Below are 20,874 nucleotides of genomic sequence, written 5' to 3'. Positions count from 1 at the left end.
TCATAATCACGATTATTTTGGTCAATATTGAAATCACGATTATGTAACACGATTATTTCACATGACTTTGGGAATGTGTTGTATTTATTAAAAATACACCTTTCAACAATTCAATTGAAATTGTAACATTTGTTGTACTTTTTGAACTATTAAAATAAATAATATAACATGTATTCAAATCAAAGTATAAAAGTATTCACGTAAAAATGATAACCACAAATAAATAAGATCAACAATATGGTTCGGCTAGATATGCTTTCCAGGTACGTCTAACATTAGTTTTCAGGTACAGAAATGTATCAAATGTAAAATAACATTGCATATTTGAGTGCATAAATTAAAGATGAATCCTATTAAACTTACAAAAGCTATTCAATCCGGATCGGAGATGCGTCGTCTTTATCGACTGTATAAAGTTCACTTAAGGCATATAAAGACTATGTCTGCTAGAACACTCATCAAGATGGACATGTTGACATACGTTTTGTGTGAGTTTGTCCGTTCAAGAGCAAGACTTGAAAGAGAACTCAATATTTGCGCGCTGAGAGACGTGTGCGCGCTCTCGGATGAGCGCACAGAGATACATTTTCTCACAGCGCGCGGCTTCTCATTCGCGTCTTCTGGCACTAAACCCGGGTGAAGACGGTGAAAATGACTGGATATATTCGAACATACGGCAGCACTCGCATGCATTGAACAAAGTTTACAAAAAATATGAGGGGAAAAAAGGACGTTTACACGGCATCCCTGCTCTCGTCAGTTTTTGTTTCTTTATTAGATTGTCATAGGTCACTCTGTTTAATTTTCAAGTGGTTAAACAAATTTGTGGTGTTCCCTTGCGTTGCAGCCACTGCCATGTAGCAAATCTTGCACGTAGCATGTTTCTGCTCGTCGTCTGATTCCTCGAAGCCAAACTGTTCCCAGACAACGGAGTTGGTTTTGCCTTTTTCGCTCAGCAAACGCTGCTGTAACTGCCCTCCTTCTGCCATCTTTACTCGCGCCGAGTTTTTAAATTCCAGCTTATGATATGCACACGAGACTCACGATCTGAGAAAGTTTGTGGCTTCGGGAGGGGCGGATGAGCGCGTGCACGTTTCATTCAGAACGCAAGACAAAATAAGAGTGTTCTTGCAAAACTGAACATGGCAAAATAATCGTTTTTTCTCGATTATACTATTTTGGTGATCGTTGGGAGGCAAAATCGAAATCGTAATCGAAATTCGATTAATTGCACAGCCCTAGTTGTTAGCAATCAAATGAAATTATTAACAACAAAATTAATCTTTGCGCTACAGAGGTGATACAGATGCATCTGAATTGGTAAATTACAAATGCATAAATAATGTTGAAAAATATTGAATGTTTGTTAAAGCAATATCATGTTTGCAGTCATGCTCAATCTTTGAAAACAGCTCTCTTGCTCTTGTAATATTGGTTAATTATATCACATTTTAAATCCAGATCTCATACAAGAATTTTGTGCAACAATATCCTGAATTGTGTGAGCATTTGTATTCATTTTTACATAGCCTTGTGTGTATTTGACAGTTTAAGCGCAATAAGATGTGAAAGAGAGCTTGGTTTAATACTCGCAGGACGTGCTGTCTGACAGCCAGCTTTCTGTGAGCATGCTCCGGATGTGTGCGGTCAGAAAACCTTATATCAGAAGTTTAGACTTATTTGGCTTTAAACTTTTAATTAGGACGAAGACCTGCAATGTCACATGAGTTTTTAGTAGAGTATCCGAGGCAAGAGCTGTACAGACTCCGACCTGTTTTGGAAAGCGGGATGGGGAGCAGCAGCTCATTGAAAACAGCATGTTTTTCCTTCCACACAAAAATGGGCATTTACAACATGGTTTAATAAATTATCTGTGGGGTATTTTGAGCTGAAACTTCACCGACACATTCTGGGGACACCAGAGACTTATATTGCATCTTGTAAAAAGGGGCATAATAGGTCCCCTTTAAGTTTAATTTGCGTCAGTTTGCACATCAGCTGGCTAAAGAGATACTGAGCTACTCAAAACACATGACATGAAGCGACCAGCATGTACGGAGTATGCACATGCATCGCCATCGTTGTGTGTGTGGAATGTTTAATTGGACTTTATTGATATCCACAAAATGTATACCATTAACTTTGCTTTTTCTCAAAGCTAAGCGCAACAAATAGCGGTAAGCTATCAGTAACTTTTGCGTGATGAGCAGCGCTCATGCTTTCAGAGCTGCGTGCTGTCATTGACTTATGTCATTTAAATCTCACTTTAATCCTGTTTTTAGCTCCTAACTTAATAAAAAAAGCTTTGTTACTATGATGAATGATTACCTCAAAATGTATCAGGTTGCCTCAAAATCTGTATGCACGTGCAATGTACTTTATCTGAAATTAATAAATACACATAACTCGCTTTTGCTCACGTGCGAGCAATTAGGCCTACCCCTCAGTGTGCCATATAGGTTAAAGAAATGTAATTTCGCCAAAGAAGAACTTTTGCTTTAAATAAATGTTCATTTTAAATAGCAGCCTACTTCAGTGTAATATGTAGGCCAATCATTGCGCTTAACACTGTGAATTTAAATAATTAAAACGTGGATGAATTGTTTTTAACAGCGGATTCGGTGAGCTCTCTAGCAGATTTAAATGCTAAACATTTTTTTATTTTGTTTACTTAAATGATTTTTGACTTGTAACAAACTGGAAATTATACAGCTAATTCCATTTTGCTGGTATCTGCTTTGCACACAATTCAAATAATTACAGATAGGTTTAGTTTTCAAGACATACTGATGCTTTCAAGATTAACAACACTAGCCATTTTGGTGACAAATCAGCAGAATTTCCAACAACACTGTCAAAATGATAACAAGTTTGCAAGGCATAAATTAATGTGCAAGCTGAAGGCAATGTGTAGGCAAAATTGAAGTGATTGTTTTATCAACTGGTCAGAAATTCTCTCACACTGGCCCTGGGTGTGCAAACCATCCTTGAGCCCCATTGGTGTTCTTGATTTTATTCCTTACTGAATCTGTGCAAAATGTCTGTTAAACATTGAGCAAGTTTGATATTCAAGAGCAAGTTTGATATTCAATACCAAGTCTGTTATTCAGACTCTCCTGAATATCATTCTGTACTTCAGCATTTTTCCTCACCCTGTTTGCTTGCCCTTTAAACTCTGTCTCTGATTGTTACCTTTGAGCCCCCTTAAACAAATGTAAATGTGATACAGCTGAACTTTTTCCAATGTAGCCTATTTGAACAACATTTTAACAATACATCTCTTAAACTAACTAAAATGCTAATCCATTGCCTTTGTGAGGTGTGGATTTGGTAAGTGATCCCCTGTTTCTCCCCTTCTTCCTCTCAGCTTTTAACCAGTAAAGCGAACACCTTTCCTTTCTCTCCCTGGCAACCCAAACCATAGTTGGGCAGATCCGGCAGGACTGTATTTCACTGGATTTGGTCCCAGCAAACAAAAGCTGCCCTGTCCACACCATCCCCAGATGTTTTGTATTGATCTCCCTGTGGTTTTGGCAGGGTGGAATGGCTGGGATTGTTGCTCCCCTTTTCTCTTTTTTGTTGCAGACAGAATTAGAAAACAAAGGAGAAGGAAAAGTCTGCGGGTGTTTTTGGCTCCGCAGTGCATGTCTGCTGGGCGTAGTGTCACATTTCAGGCAGAAGTGCGGCTGGCCCTGCTCACTTTGTTATCTCACTCTCTCTCTCTCTTCCCCTTACCCAATCCCTCCCTACACTCCATGATTAATAATGCAGAGTGTCTCTTAATCTAATGTTCGGCTGTAGGTGAGTGCTTCGGATGGGCAGGTGAGGAGTGTACCTGTCTGCCTTTGAGGCTCAGAGACCTGGCTGACAGCCTAATGCTGAGGGCAGTAGAGGAATGGCAATCCATATTCAGTACATAGATACTATCTAGATGGCCCAACGCTGCCCATACACTCTTAAAAATAAAGGTTCTTTGGCAGGGTGTATGGTTCCATGAAGAACCGTTAATATCCAAAGAACCCTTCCATTGCACAAAAGTTTCTTTATAGCATAGAAAGGTTCTTTAGACTGTAAAATGGTTAGAAAAAAATGGTTCTTTAAAGAACCGTTCACAAAATGGTGCTCCAGGGAACCAAAACTGGTTATTTTATGGCATCGCCGTGAAAACCCCTTTTGGTTTTTCCTGGCACCTTTATTTTTAAGAGTGTAGGAAGCTTTTATTTTTCAGAGGTTGTTACTTTGGACACTTTTTAGAGTTCTCAGTTAAAAGGTGCGGTATGTAGGATTGACAGCTAGTGGTCGAAATACATACTGCAGTCCAAATTCAAAATATTGGATTTTGATTTTGGGTCCAATTGGAGATTGTTGTTTCCCCCGCCCCCTCCTCCTCAGACTTGAGGTTCACGTGGGTTGCCAGCTTGAGGACATGCAACAGGAGCGAGCGCAATTGACAATGAAAGCTGAGGAGACTGATGAGTTTATTTATCCGTGTTTTAACATGCTCTCGTTCATAGAGATTTTTAGATGGATGCCGAGGCTTTTTAGTTCGGGCAGAATCTGCAATCTCTGACCCAGTTTGTTCGCTGGCTATTGTTCGCTGTGTCGAAATACTATTGGGTAAACTGGCAATGTGCGTTATCGCACAGACCAAAACAAAACAGACATTCCGACACGGAACGCACATTTCAAAGAATAACTGAACTAGAATACCGTAAATCCTCTAATATTGGCCTGTATTCCATTAGCGGCCGGGTCTCCAACATTGGCCGGTCTCGCTGTCACCGAAGGTAAATAAAGGCCGGTCTCTAATAGCGGCCGGGGCTATTATTAGAACCAACGTTTTTCTGGGCAGGCCTCAACATTATGCTTGCTTGTGATAGTAACATGCAAGTACCACAGGGTACTGGTCATGTCAATCACCCAGACATCCCAAGTCTCCCGCATATTTATAGCGGCTCCCTGATGCCCGCAAATTAGTAAAATTCTCCCGCAATCTAGAGCGAGCGAGCAAGAGCGCGCATGCGAGACACAAACTGTGCACGCGCGCACGGCAGAGAGGGAGAGAGAGAGAGAGCGAGAAACCTTACGTGTGTGTGCTAGTGTGCACCTAATGAAGCGCATGTAAGACGGAGAGCGTCCTGATTGGCTTGTTTCGGTAAGTCTGACGGTAAATAGTAAAAGTGATCTACATAAATCTAGCCGTACATAAATCTATCTAGATCTACGTAAAAATAGATCTAAATCTATAAACATAAATCTATCATAAATCAGGCCGTTCGGTAAATAGTAAAAGTGATCTACATAATTTTAGGAGAGATACCTCCCTGAAATGACTTTTTTCAGGTTAGGATGTCTGATCACCTCACTCTTGACTCGCACGTGAGACTTCAGTCACCGGGTCCGGTAGGCTAACGTTTGCGGCGCGAGGATGAGAACAGACGCGCAGCGGTCAGCGGAACATGAGGAGGATGAAGAGGAGCTGTACAATAATGAACTTGTTGTAGAGGCTGGCGCGAGTGATGAGGAGTTTACAGGGAGAGATGAAAAGGAGGAGGAAACTGAGGAGGACGAGGATTAAACAGAATTGGAGGATTTTTTTTTTTATAACTTCAAACCAAACGAGACAGGAATGGTTAAACTTTGGAGCGGTAAGGTGTCTGTTGCCTTTTGTTATGAATCAATAACCTAATTATCACCGTGTATGGTTAAGTGTTTAAAATGCACTACCGGTAGCCTATGTTTGCTACGTTTTTGTTACCATATTTCTACACTGGAATTTAGCCTGAATTACCGGTATTTGTTGTTAATGTTCTGTATGCATACCATAATGTTATGGTAACTGTACGTTTTCAATAAATGAACCTAGTATTTTATAGGTTGAAATAGACGCAAAATCTCATTTTTAGTCATTCTACTGGTAGTTTGATTTGCTCAAATAGAAATTGAGGCCTGCCTCTAATTCTGGCCTCCTTCCAATAAAGGCCTGGACCGCGATGCGCTTGAGTAAAATAAAGGCCCGGGCCTATATTAGAGGATTTACGGTAACTGGCTGTAGCATTGTTTTTCTGAGAAACAAGGAGGATTTACTAAATATCTGCAAACTTATTATGCTATTTTTTATGTTTTAGTAAAGTAAAAAACTTACATACAGCACCTTTTAAAGGAATATTCTGGGTTTAATACAAATTAAAGAAAAAGAAAGCAATGATGAGGCACTTACAGTGGTGAATAGGGACAATTTTTGCAGGATTTAAAAGCAGACATTTGAAGCTTATAATGTTACGTTTTTCCAAATTTGCCTGGGTTGTATCTTTCTCAAAGAAAGAGAAAACTTAGGTGAAAGTTGTTGTTAAGGAGAAACCATTGAAATATTAATTATCTGAAGTGTGTGGGTTTTTACGCGTTAGAATACTTTCTCCTGCTCTAGTTGTATATAGACCATCCTTAAAGGGTAACTTCAGTGATTTAGCATTAAGCTTTGTATCAGTAGAAACCCGGTAGTAAATTCGAATTATGGTACTGTTCCCCCTCATTTCCCGAGATGAGATAATTATGCATTTTATTTCTGGAAAAAATCCTCCGATGACGCAAATATCATCATTTTGCGTCTTCGGAGGATTTTTGGCCAGAGCCTAGAGACTACAGGAGCTAGTTCCGCATGTTTTCAACCCGCCACAGAGGAGGGATCTCACTCACAGAATGTAAATGCGCACGGGCGCTGCCGCTCAGCTCGGGCATTCATAACGGGGCGGTACGGAGCAAAGTGAGTGTTTCAACTTTTCAATGAATTCCTATGAAAGTTTAGCTTCCATATGCGATCTGATAACGCACCAGACTGGACATGCGTTGAGAATGACAGCCTCGCTTACCTCAGCTCTGCTCAGCTCGTGATGAATGAAATTCTCGTGATGAATGAAATCTGACTCCTGCTGCATTTGTGTCGTGACTTTCGTTCGGCTCACTCACACTTTATTGAAAAGACACGTTCAGTTTTTAATTGTAGTGTCTATTCTCTAACTAAACAAAATTATTTTATTACTATGAATATCAAAACGACGTTATGACGGTGCAGCGGTGGGCAAGTGATAACCAATAGCCGTGGCTTTGGGAGTGGCCTCGTAGGGCAGCGAAGCAAGTGCATTCTGGGAATTGTTGTCTTTCATCAACATGAGAGAAAAAAAAATGTCTGTCTTTTCTCAGTCTAGAAGGCACCAAATTCAAAAATAATTGAACATTTCTACTACATAAATGACACAGTTTAAATACACATTCATCTTCCCAGCGCTGAAGTGCCCCTTTAAGTAATTGATAGTTTTAAATTGTAAAACTGACTCCAATGGTGTGCTAGTGTGGGTCTGACCAGTGGAATGGCACTTTGGCTCTGAACTGTTTTCGTAACAATGGACTGCAACATTTAACCATGGAATGTTAATGGCATTTGTCTTGCAGGGCGTTGGTGAAGTGTTATGAAGCAAGTATACACCCATTGTCTCATCCCATATAAGTTAACAAGTCCCTTCCGTTCACTGAAATGGCAGCGAGACACTGAAAGAAACAGCTCAAGTAGAACGGCATGGAGCCATGGTAAGTGCACTAGATTTAGGGCTGTATGCAAGACTGGAGACTCACACCCTCACCCACGTCATGTTTCAATAACCCTTCACGGCAACGCTCTATAAATGGCTGTCGGCTTAACGAACAATCCGCTGTGACACAAAATAGCTATAAAAAAAGGTACATCAGCCAAACCAAAAAAATCTGTGATAGATATGACTGGAACGATCACAACTGTTAGTTCCATGCTCGGAGAATAAGGTTTTCAGACTCATTTAACCTAGCGCTAATATTCAGAGCTAAGTCACTAGGAGAAGCTCATCATTTCTCCCTCTCTGCGTCAATGTGATTTTCTTTATCTGCCAGAGTGCAGCTTGCACATAGAATCTGCCCCGAGTACACGGCTGCTCCAGTGTGGGTGGAGAGTGGGCGAAGGTGCGTGGCATCTGCCACAGTCCACCGCCTGAGGAGAAATAGCAACACTTCACATTCAAACTCACTTCCACTGCAGACTTCACTGGATAGATTGAAAGTGAATAGCATGTTTCAATGAATCATTTTCTTTGGCCAGGCTTTACCCTCCACCTTCGACATTTCCTTACAGCACTCATTCAGAATGGTGAAGGGGAGGTGGAGAATGGATCATAAAAGTTTCAAGCACACAATGTACGCACAGCAGTGGTTTAGAATATTATATTCATGCATTCACTGATAAATGAACATTTTCAGATTTGGTTTTTGAGCTGTTAAGTTAAATAGTCATTCCATTCGTTATTATCAATAACATGAGAGCAATATAAAATAATATTTCAACAAAACAAATTGCTTGATTAAATTTTAATGGATTTTGTTTACTGGACCCTTGCCATATAAACTATAAGTTTGCATGATTGAAGCAAATGTGAAAAAATATGTGTTTATGCTCATTCATGACACAACCTATAGTGTAATATGGTAAATAATTATAAATTATAATGAATTATGGTTGCTATAATATTTTTATTATGAAACTGGATTCAGCTGTTATATCTTTTTTTTGGGGGGGGGACACCATTTCATAGTCGCCAAAAAAGTTGCATGGAATTGATTAAATGCGCCATGTTTAGATTTACAAATATGAACCCCCAATTTGAAATCCAGTGACTCCACTGTGAATTTTTTGACTTTGGATACTCCCAGAAGTCACATAAATTGGTGTTTTATTCTCATTCTGGCCCAGGATTTGGTTTCCTCCTGCCAAAACTTTCTCATAAACACACTTCCATTTTGACATCCAGCCAGTGTCTTATTTCATAATGTCCCCTTTTCCCCAATATTCATATAAATATCTGCTTATTTTCTGTCCAAATGTGTTTAATTAACACTTAACCACTGTCACAAACTTACACAAGCCACAAGATTTATTTCCTAAAGTTCATGTCATTACTGTAGTTTGTGTAGAAAAAGTGTAGAAGTATCATGACATGGGAGACATTTTGTATGAACCTATTCGATATACTAGCATTTAAAATAAACACACTAGTTTCAACTATTTGACAATTTGTCTTTAAAAATTTGAATTGGCTAGGTTAAATGTACTCTAGCAAACCTCTTTTTCCTTCTTTAACAATAGCTTAGCAAATTGTTTTCTGTGAGTATAATTGGTAGTTTAGCTCGCTGCTTTTTTTGGAGAAATGTAGCTTGCTCAACACTGGTCTAGTGTTACTTCTTACAACACTGAATATGTTTGCAATAAGACATACTGCACAAACTGAGCCTGAATCCTTTATTCTCAGGGGCATTTCTGTTATTGTTAATTAGCGCAATATCCAAGATGAAATGCATGTGGTTGTTTTGATTGTGCCGTCCTCTTCACTGCTTTGTGTACATCATACTTAAACCTCAAAGGTCTCCTGTTTACTTCTAGCAAATCTTTAAGAAAAATACATTCTAAAATTACTCAACAGATTTAGAAAATCACACTTTGTGGTCAACTAATGCTCGTTTTCATATGGCCACGTAAACTCTGAAAGAGTCGTTAAATAATTGTAGCGGATATTCTGTAACACAGTTTATATATACTACTAGATGGCTTGCTAAAACTTTTCCATGCAGTTAATTGGACCCCTATTACTCTGAAGCTGCTTTTATTTTAACAGCGTGAGTAGAGACGACTAAGCGATGGTCTTCCGACAAACCTTTGTGCTGTCTGGTGGGGATGCTGCTGCATTCCAGAAATGTTTTTTAAAAAAATGTAATAAATAAAATTAGGAGAACACTTATTCCCCCCCGCTGCTGCTGATCATGCACACAATTTCACTCAAAGTGTGCCACTGGATAAATTGACTCCACACTTGTCAAGGCATCAATTATTCAGCGGCTGAGCCTTTCAGCACCGCCATCATGTCCCTCTCATTTGATTTGGAGGACAGGAGAGGCGAGCGGTGCTGAGGCGAGCCTGGCGGAGCGCGGCGGAAAGTGGCAGAGACTCCTGTCTGATTGGAGCGCGAGGACCGCCCGAGTGTTCATTAAACCCCAAAAAGTACATGCAGGCAAAGAGGACGATAACAAGACCCTTGAGCCGCTCGTACCCGGCTCTCTCACATTTCTGGAAGCCAATAAATATTCTCCTGCTCTCCCTCTTGCACAAACAGGCATGTCAAACACAACTAACGAGTCAGCAAAATAGGCGATCCCTGTCCCTGTGGTGAGAGCCGGCTACTTTCATTTGTTCTATAATTTGGAGCTCCTGCAAAGGATTAATAGACCCAGAGTCACAGTAAAGCGTTGAGGCATGGCCTCTGTGTCCAAGACTGACATCACACAAGTTATTGTTCCCAGGCTCCAAATAATATAGGCTACCTTTTTACCACACCTAATGATGAGTAAATTGAGAATTCTGCCATATCATTTTGGTTTAATGGCAATTAAATAATTATATGTTTTGTTTTGCTTTTTTTCAGTAATGAGTCACATGAAGTGAGTTATGTTGCTACTGAGAATGCATTAGGATGAGTTTCCTACAATACTTTTTCAAAGAGGTGTAACACGGCTACTGAATCTATATCTTGAAACATTGTCAAGTCACCTTTATCTATATGGCGCTTTATTCAATAAGGATTGTTTCAAAGCAGCGTTATAGTGGTAACAGGACAATGATTCAATGACGCAAAAAAGCAGCTCTAAAAGAAAATAGTGTCTTTGTTCAGCTGAAGTCAGGTCGGTGTTGATTAAGTTATGTTGTAAAGATCATCAATTATTAAATTAGATATCAGTCATTTCATCTATAAAGCAGCTCTGCAGAAAACAGTGATGTCGTCATCCAGCTCAGTTCAGTTCTCATCCAATAGTGTCAGTGAAGTTAAATCAATAATATTGTTGAATATTAAGTGTAGTCCAACACACAACAAATGACTCTTGTGAGCTTCTTTTTAGTTAATCAAATGAATTTAAGTATAGGCAAAACATTTTTAAGTATAGTCAATGATTTGGTCATCATTGCAGTTATATGTTTCTATGTTATATGTTTGGCAACAGTTCGCTCATCCCTAACCGATGGAGTGTGTAGCTTTTCATTCCTTAAACAACCGTGTAGGAAGACACATCCTGGCCATATTTCAGGATGACAATGTCAAGATTCATCAGGCTCAGACTGTGAAAGAATGGTTGGGAGGGAGCATGAAGAATCATTTTCACACATGAATTGGCACCTCTGAGTCCAGACCTTAAATTCAGACTCAATTAAAGTTGACTTTAGAGTGCTTGACTCTTGCATTGTCAATACTAGATCTTGACCAAAAATGGATGCATCTCTTAATGGAAATAAATGTTTAGATTTAGATCCAAACAGCAACTTTATTTTTGTTGGTAAATGTATATGCAGTCGCAGTGCTACCAGTGTACAACTCCTGAATTAATGACTCATATGAGCCTATTCATTTTAATGACTGTTCTTTTTAGTGAATCAAACACATAAAGCTTCTTTGAATTGAATTTCATGGTCAGATTATCATTCGTACAATTCAATTTGAACCATGTATTTTGCAGTTTTTCAGTCAACTGGTGCATTAGTATTTAAAAATATAAATCTAAAAAATCTATAAAATATCTTTTTTATGTGTTTGTCAATTTTATTAGTTTGGGTTTTTTTTATGTTTTTATTTAGCATTAAATTATTTTTATTTCAGTTTGAGTTTGTCATTTTAGTACTTCAACATCAAAATAATATGAAATATCAAATAAGTTTGTGTTAATCCTCGATTATTCCTTAAAGGAACACGCCGACTTTTTGGGACTTTAGCTTATTCGCTGTATCCCCCAGAGTTAGATAAGTCCATGCATTCTGTTGTGAACTTCTGTTGTTTCTTGAAGTAGAGACCAGACGACGTCGGGATCAAGCAGAAGTGATTCTTTTAATGAGAACTCTCTGTGCTACAGGTCGTCCGAAAACCGTCTGATTTAACAGTACAAAATAATGCAATTTATCTACATTTTAGGGGGAGGGGTTATACAGCAGAGGAGGAGACACTCTGAACAATACAAAGCAAATGTTGTATAGGTAAAAAGGACACACCCTACATAACTGTGTCTCTCGTCCAGATTCAATCAGCATAACAGTGCCATTCAAATGCATAGATGCTAATCCAATCACTCAGGCAGTATTGCTCTAAACTTGTCATGGTAAATAGTCAGGAAATGCATAAAGACAAAAGACTTAATGTCTCAACCACTTACACAGCCTGACGTAATCTCCTTAGAATTTCCTCAAGTTTACTTCAAAATGTAAAACACAAATATAGATAATGTTTTCAGTTATATTCCATTTACATTGGAACCTAGATATAACAATGTATCAGGGCCGTGCAGAGAGTTCTTCAGAGGCAGGGGCTCAAATGTAAAAAAGGGGCAATATGTAGCCTAAATATATATATATATATTAGGGGTGTAACGGTACACAAAACTGACGGTTCGGTAAGTACCTCGGTTTTGAAGTCACGGTTCGGTACAGCAGTTTTACAAAATTGCTTTTTATTCATTTTTATTCAACAGTGGTTTCATGAAAAAAAAAAAGTGTCTGTCCTTAAATGAATTCAGTTATAACTAAAAGTTTCTTAAAGATAATGCTGTAAACTATATAGGGAGCCCTTACATATTAAAGATTAACAACAGAGCCCAAACTATTAGCCTAAATTAATTTGCTATTTATTTTTAGATATAATAATCAACACTCATAAGCTTCACATAAGGCAGTTTTTGCATTAATATCTAAATCTAAATATTATTATTTTTTCTCCAACTCGTTGAAATATAATCATTTAGTGGCTGTAATTTTCATGACAGGTTTATTTAAACATACATTAAATAAACAAGACATCACTAACAGGCTAAGTGGTATATAATGAATATATACATGGCTAATATAACGAATATATAGGCTATAGTGCATGTATTCAGTGAAAGTGTTCATCTCTCTAGTGAACTCACAGCTGTGGACACTGAATGACTTCTGAGGTAAATGTGATTCTACATGACATTGTTTGTTTACAAGCTGTTTTATTGTCTTTCCGCGGTTGAAACACCGATGGAGCGATTACACAACATATAATACGTTTCAGTAAGTTGTAATGTATCCTCAACATACCTTTAGATATTCATTTCTTTAGGAAGAGATGATCGCGTTCACTCGCGCGCCGCGCGCTGCCGCTTGAAGTTGAAATTATACGCGTCTATCTGTCACGTCACATAATAGAGCGTTAAAATGGCATGTATAATTTGAATTTCGTGATAAAATGGACTGAATACTTAATATGTTCGTGTGGGAACTCGGATTGAAGTGTGTTCCGCGCTTTAAACAAGCCGACTGTTAACTGTTATAGATTACATTCATAACCGTTCGGTACACGCGCGCACCGTACCGAAAGCCTGAAACGTTAGTTCGTCTGTCCATGTAGTTTTCAACCGATTTATGAATAAGAACAGAAAATTACCGCTCCACTTCACATGCCCAATGGAATTTGAACTTGCTTTGCCAGATCACGATTGGTTGGTGTATATACATGACAAACGGGCATTGAATTGTGGAATTCTTTAAAATGTATAATATATAGATTTGTAATTTAATCAACACATTAGCTAGCTCTGATTATGGATGAAAAAAAAATAGGCTATTGGTTTACTTTTTTTCCGTAAGGCCACACACTCTCTGAAAGGACCATATTTGGCTGGAGAGCCGCTTCCGAACAGAGGAAAATCAGCAATCAATCAAAACGCACGCAACCCATAGCAACGCGTTATGGCAACGCCTCAACAGAAATTGTCCGACTTTTGAGCCGTTCGTTACTATTGTATACATTGTCATCAATGTCATGTTATAATAATCACATTTATTTAGTTTTATTGACCACGATAATATCATTGATATTTGTCTGAGAGGGGCACTTTTGATTCATTTTGAAAAAGGGCAGGGGCTCGAGCACCCAAAGCCCCCCCCCCCCCCCCCCCCCCTCTGCATGTGCCTGCAATGTATAAATTTGTAATCCCACAATACCATTCTCATCTCCGTGCATGCCATAGTGACGCACCTACTGCTAGCCTAGCTTAGCACAAAGACTGGAGGTACATCTAGCCTACTGCTCAATAAGTGACAAAATAACGACAACATTTTCCTATTTACATGTTGTGATGTGTAGTTACATCGTGTACTAAAACCAACGCAAAATGAAAAGTTGCTATTTTCTGGGCTGATATGGCTGAAACTATACTCTCATTCCTGCGTAATAATCAAGGAACTTTGCTGCTGTACCATGGGTGCAGAAGGTGCAATGATATTGAAAATAGGCTGCGTAATATCATTGTGCCTCGTGCACCCATGGTGCAGCAGCAAAGTTCCTTCACAACATGTAAATAGGAAAATTGTTGCCGTTATTTTGTCACTTATTGAGCAGTAGGCTAGATGGAGCCGTTTACCTCCAGTCTTTGTACTAAGCTAGGCTAGCGGTTGGTGCGTCAGACAGAGTTATGGCACGCACAGAGATGAGAATGGTATGCATGGACTTATCTAATTCTGGTGGATATGGTGAATAAGCTAAAGTCCCAAATAGTCGGCGTGTTCCTTTAACAGTGCTGTGCTGGGACAGATCTTGAATCACACTATTCCCTGGATTAAAGTGGAGTGAGGTCAGCATGTTTCCTTAACTCAGGCAAGAAAGCTCTATGGAGTGTAATATGAATAATGAAGTTGTCCCCTGAGCCACTAATATGACCTCAGGGCTGTGGTCCAAATAGTTTGCCTCAGTGTTTGGGTGTAGTCGACCAGGGGTATCCTTCAGACCCTGTAGCCACTGAAATGAAAGCTGTCTCACTGCGGTTAGTAAAATAGTTGGACAGTGATAGCATGTGGAGGCCATGACTCAAGGCAGTATGGGTGAGCAATGGAACTGCTGAGCTCTGGAGGACAAAGGAGAGAATCAGCAAGAAAACACACATTAACTTGGTTTAAATTTACATGAAAGAATTGTCCACTGCCAACGTATATACATGCATATAGGCAGCGGTTATAAAAAAGCATGTCAACAGTAGGGCGTGATCTGTGACCAAATATCACTGCATGTATCTTGTTTTATGACTACTGCTAAACATAATGAGTCATTAAAATGTGATTATGTGATAATAAGGGTTTGGTCATATTTAGATAAGCAAATGTAAGGACTCACACAACACATGCAAGTGATGTCTAACACATCTTTCATACTGTCATCCCTTAGGGTTTCAAAAGTTACGAGAACAGCTGGCTGGCTCAGTTATTTGACTGCCATAATACAGTCTGAAGTCTTTATTGGATTACATAACTCTTCTGGCAACATTTAAGAGGGTAAGACGTGGAAGAATATTATAAGCACCCTGATTGGTGAGTAGAACTTAATCCCCGCCCACATTCCACAGTAACTGCTTGCTCTGAGAGCTTTATGTTTTTCCTGGCTAATTACACCACTAACATATTCCAATATCAATATCACCGTATGCTCCACATCAATAAAACATACACGTTCTTTCTTACCTGAACCTTCTCTGAGGTTTCCTCACGCCCGACTCTTTCAGTTTTCATTAGTCTCTTTGCTTCATTTTTGAGGAAGGAATTTCATGGTAGCCGGCAAAAGTCTGAAAGCAATCTTTTGTTTCAGAGTACCTTAATTTGCAGGCGCTACAAGTTCATCAGAGTTTGGAAAACAAAAGTCGCTCATATATTCTAAGCTCTGCCGGCTCCATGCAGGGAATGGGATGGGTTTCATAAATCTCCGAGCCAAGTTCCTTTGAGTCCATAGGGGGGGCCAGGCATCAGCCATGACTCAGTCTTTCAAGTGTAACTCGAGCCAAGACATCTGCATTGCTCGAGAGGAGGGTACTGAGGCGCAGATTTGGAACACTCAGCGTTGGGAATTTTGGGAAGCAGTGATGCCTATCAATGACCCACTTTGATTTCGAAATGCTAATTTGTTCTTTGTTGCCACAAGATGTTGTTTTTGTGTGACTGATTGTCAGAGGAGCCACTCGTTTTGAGAGGAGACAAGAAAAGTATGCTTCCTGTCCTCGTTTTCCTCAGGTGCTTCCATTGCCTGGGCTAATGTTCACAGCCAGAGGGAAGGTGTGTGTCTGCTGTCTGAGTTCAGCAACAGATATCATTATTGCAACAATCTCGCAAAAGTGGAGAATTATTACACCAGTGCGCTATTATATTATTCTTTTTTTTTTTTTTCTGTCTCCTGCTTTTAGGTGAGGTTTTTGGAGATAACTGTTACTGAATTGAACTGAACAAAATTGAGCTGGATAACGACACTCATGTCTTCCGCAGAGCTGCTTTATAGCTCACTGATTTTTAAGATAAGGGGCAAAACATGTTTTAGAAGTTATAAACTGATATATTTGTAGACAAAGTACAAATAAATTGTTTATAATAAGGACTGCAATATTCATAAAAAAAAAGAAAAAATCACCCATTTAGATTATTTTGATATATATATATATACCATAAGCAAAAAAATAAAAACGGAAAATGTAAATATGAGCAAAAGCTGATGTGACAATAAATCTATATTGTTTATCCTTTTTGATCGTTCATTCAAACAATTCACAAAATTATAACATTTCATTGAAGTAAAACAATTGAAAGTGGGGAAACATTATGAAAAAAATGCATGTTGGCCACAACTATCAGCACCCCTAGAAATTATTATATGTAAAATATCTCTGAAGTAAATTCGCATTCATATTTTTTTTTAAATTAGCACACCAGGGTGACTAGGAGCATGAAATTGTCGAGCCATGACTTCCTGTTACACAGTAAGTGTGAGGAAACGCAAAGGCCAAATTCCCTTAATCGTTCATCACAATGAGTAAAACCAAAGAATTATAGTATTGTTTAGCTTCACAAAATAGAAAGTGCTGTAAGAAAATTGCTAAAGCATTGAAAATCCCCTTTTCCCGCCATCAGGGCAATAAGAAGTTCTAATCAACTAAAGATGTTTCAAATCTGCCTGGAAGAGGACATGTGTCGATATCGTCCTAATGCACGGTGAGGAGGAGAGTTTGAGTAGCCAAAGACTCTTCAAGGATTACAGATGGAGAATTGCAGAGATTGTTTAAGTCTTTGGGTCAGAAAGCCTAGAACAGCACCTACATCACCACAAGTTGTTTTGGAGGGTTTCAAGAAAAATCCTCCTCGCTCAACCAAAAACTCCAGCATATTCATTTATTAGACATGACTGGGACTTCAAAAGGGACCTGGTCCTGGATCTATGGTCAGATGAAACTAACTAAAAAAGAGCTTTTTGACAGCAAACCCACCAGATGGGTTTGTTGAAAACAGGGATAAAAAGTACCCCATGCCCACGGTTAAATATACTGCTGGATCTTCAATGTTGTGGACCTATTTTTGGCTGGAGGTCGTGGACATCTTTTCAGATACATGGTATCATGGATTCTAGCAAATACCAACAGATGAAAAATCGTGGTTGGATCTTCCATCAGGACAATCATCCAAAACAAACATCAAAATTAACACAAAAATGGGTCACTGAGGGGTCATGGTCACATGAACCCTCTAGTGGGGTGAACTGAAGATAAGCACCAACATGGGTCTGGGAATCTAAAGGATCAGGAGAGATTCTGTATGAATGAATGGTCTCTGATCTCTTGTCAGATGTTCTCCAAACTCATTGGGCATTATAGGAGAAGACTCAGAGCTGTTATTTGGGAAAAGAACGTTGCAATAATTGTGTACCAATAATTGTGGCCAACGTGAACTAGAGAAAAACATTTATTTCATGAGATTCTTCCCCCCACTTTCAACTGTTTTGTGAGCACTTGTCAACCCTGTCAGACATAAAACCTAAAGGAGTTGACGTCTGACGGAGTTGAGAAAACAATTTTTCCACCTTAACCACATGTTGTACAGTGGAGCAATTACATTTTTTCCCTCAGTTGTAGCTGCCTTAAACATATCAAAATGCCATGGAGTTGACATGTTAAAGCTGTGCCTGCAGAGACTTCGACATTGTTTGTAAAAAATATAAAAAAAATATAAAACTTTCAGGACTATGTGTCCTACTGTGAGATCCGCAATGAGCTGGAAATAGGAAAGTGGTCCTCAGAGTTAAAGATGACCAAGATATTGCCTGATTTATTCAGAATTATAAAAAAAAAAAAAAAACTGATGGCGTTGACGCAAAGTGAGGACACAACTTTATTAGTCTTTTTTTAATATGAACAATAATTTAAGATTTATTTTATATATATTACATATATTACAGATCTATGCTTTTCAATTTTTTTAATGTATATATTTGAATTGAATTGTAATTCAATTTAAATGTATATATTTTCAATATTTGTCAGTTTAACAGTGTGACCTCATGCTGAGGACAGGTTAAATTACATGTATTATATAGTATAGAGCACATATTTAAAATAATATTAACAAAATGATTTACAAATAAAAGCAATGAATGTCCTGAGTATCCATATTTCCTTTAGATGTTACTTTTTAGGTATTTTTTTTTTTAACATAAAGAGGGTTTTTGTGTTTAGGACATGTTTTGCCACTTATCTGAATCCACTTCATAATTGACTAATTTTGCAACATTGAAGTCATTGAACTAAAATTAATCAAAATGACACTATTGTCTTCTGTAGAACTTCTTTACAGCGGAATTTGAATCATTGATTGTTTATTACTGTGAAGCTGCTTTAAAACCATCTGTATTGTATGAAGCGCTATATAAATAAGGGTGACTCAACTTGACTTGGACTTGTTTTTTTTAACTGACTTGGAAAGCATAATCTCACCTCATTTCACACATTTTTTTGTTTTTTTCAAATTCTCTAACGCTAAGGATTAGAAATTATAATACATATGCTTTTTTTCTGATATTGTATGTCAGATGTACATGTAGGAGGGAAACAATGAGAAATAGAATGATGTATAGTTGCGATTTATTTTCATGAATGATTTCAATTATATGTTACATTTGTAATAGATGTTTCTCTTACACTATTCTTTCCGATCGTGGACATGTGGACAGGAAGGCGTAAGCATAATCTTTCACATTTTATTGTGTCTTTCCTTTTTCTGTTAACAGTGCTCGTGTGTGTCTTTGTGCAATCCTGTCAGTGTGTGACCTCCCATGTCCTAGAGTCCTGCCACCACACCCCCCAGCTCTCAGCGCGTCTATTCCACCCTAGACAGGAGCCAGGTTGCCAGAGCTACGCTACTCCCACCCATTAGCTGCAGGAATCCAACATAACCATGGTAACAAGTCTCTCACCCCAGGGGAGATGAGCAACAGAACTGAAAGACTCCATTCAATTTCCACATCCCCAGTCCACTAGGGCTGACAGCCTCTCATCGTTTGTGTTGCAGTGGGCAGGGGTATGTGCTCATTAAAAAAGCCAACACACACTCACTCTCTTTTCTATACACAAGTCCGCGGACACACACTGCCGCACTTCACATTATCTTCACATTAGGCTGCATCCTTCCTCAACATTTGAATGCCTGAATTGCGTCTGCCCACTTAGCCTGACAGAAGATAAGATGGGTTTTAGGGCTGGGCTTGTATTCCAACTCCCTACATAGTTATTATGTTTTTGTGTGTTTCCACCCTCAAGATTAATGGAGTGTCAATCTGCACTCCTAAAGATGCTGAATCAATACTCCTATTCACTTTATTTTATTAATTCAGATTTGTGTCCATAGAGATTGTTTTGGGTGATGTTGTGTCACTGACACATAGATGTGACTTGCGTGGTTTCTGACGATCACATTTGGTGTGTTATTACAGTAATACAAACTGTCAGTGAGAAAAGTAAAATGCCCCAGTACCCGTACCTGAGGCACACCGGCCTTCTTTGGAAGCGCATGCCTGTCTAAACTGTGATTATTAATCCATAGTTTATATTTCTACATTTAGTCACCACAATATCTAGAGACACATCTACTCCCTCAAGCGATGATGGCTTCGGAGCGCATTCTTCAAATGTACCTTGATGAATCCGTGCTGATGAGATCCAGGAAAGGTTAATGAAGCACAATGGGAAATCAGCCCTCCTCCACTAGTGCTGTGAAGAGGCTAAAGGAGTTCTCTCTCTAGGTGGAGTGGGTGAGAGCAGTTTCAGGTTCTCTCCAGTGAGCGATGAAGCAGCAGTGCCCACACTGCCTGAATCAAAGCCTGGCCCAGCCCCAGTGCGCAGGGAAACCATGCAGGCTTTCAATTATTAGTCAGGCTGGGGACTGGAGACTGGAAGCGAGAGGTAGGACACTCTGCTGGCGAAACTCCATATATCAGTTACTCTACTTTTTTTTAAGGCAAAATAGATGTTAGGAATAGAAAATGTTAAGGCTGGAGAAACATGAGCTAGTCTGAGGTTTTCTGAGGAGAAACTGTAATGGGCAGAGCTTAGATTCTCTTGGGTACAGTGCTCAGGCTGGTGATTGCTACGCATATTTGCTTCGATTGCACAATCTGGGGTTATCGATTTTCGTATCCTTTGTTTTTGGACTTATTTACACTTAATAGATATTTTTTACAGTGCAGCCTGCGTTGTCCAATTCACAAGCAAACTCTTTTGAGCTGGCACTTGTAATAAATCATTTTAAAAGACTCATGGACTCATGAACCATTACTGTTTACTTAAGAATTTGTCAAATTATAGACCAAATTCAGAGCTTTTCTACTCTTTGGGAGTTTAACTGAATGTTCATTCATAATTTTACACATTGTAATATTATATTACAGTTTAACACAGGAAATGCAATTTAAAGTTTACTTGTGGTGTTTGTTATAAATA

At 38.8% G+C, this 20,874-nt stretch overlaps 2 protein-coding genes across 2 annotated transcripts in view; one reads left to right on the top strand and one right to left on the bottom strand.

The window, feature by feature from the left end:
* The window catches only part of LOC307129066 (uncharacterized protein), a 538,951-nt gene extending 537,713 nt beyond the window's left edge, over positions 1-1,238 (bottom strand). Inside the window, exon 1 of the mRNA XM_079821199.1 lies at positions 1,175-1,238. The gene's annotated coding sequence lies outside the window, so the exon portion shown is untranslated. The remainder of the gene's footprint in view (positions 1-1,174) is intronic.
* The window catches only part of piga (phosphatidylinositol glycan anchor biosynthesis, class A), an 882,343-nt gene that overhangs the window by 596,801 nt on the left and 264,668 nt on the right, over positions 1-20,874 (top strand). The window lies entirely within an intron of this gene.

This window comes from Gobio gobio (assembly GCF_949357685.1).
Source record: "Gobio gobio genome assembly, chromosome: 7".
NCBI classification, from domain to species: Eukaryota; Metazoa; Chordata; class Actinopteri; order Cypriniformes; family Gobionidae; genus Gobio; species Gobio gobio.
This window is presented reverse-complemented; position numbering and strand designations above follow the sequence as displayed.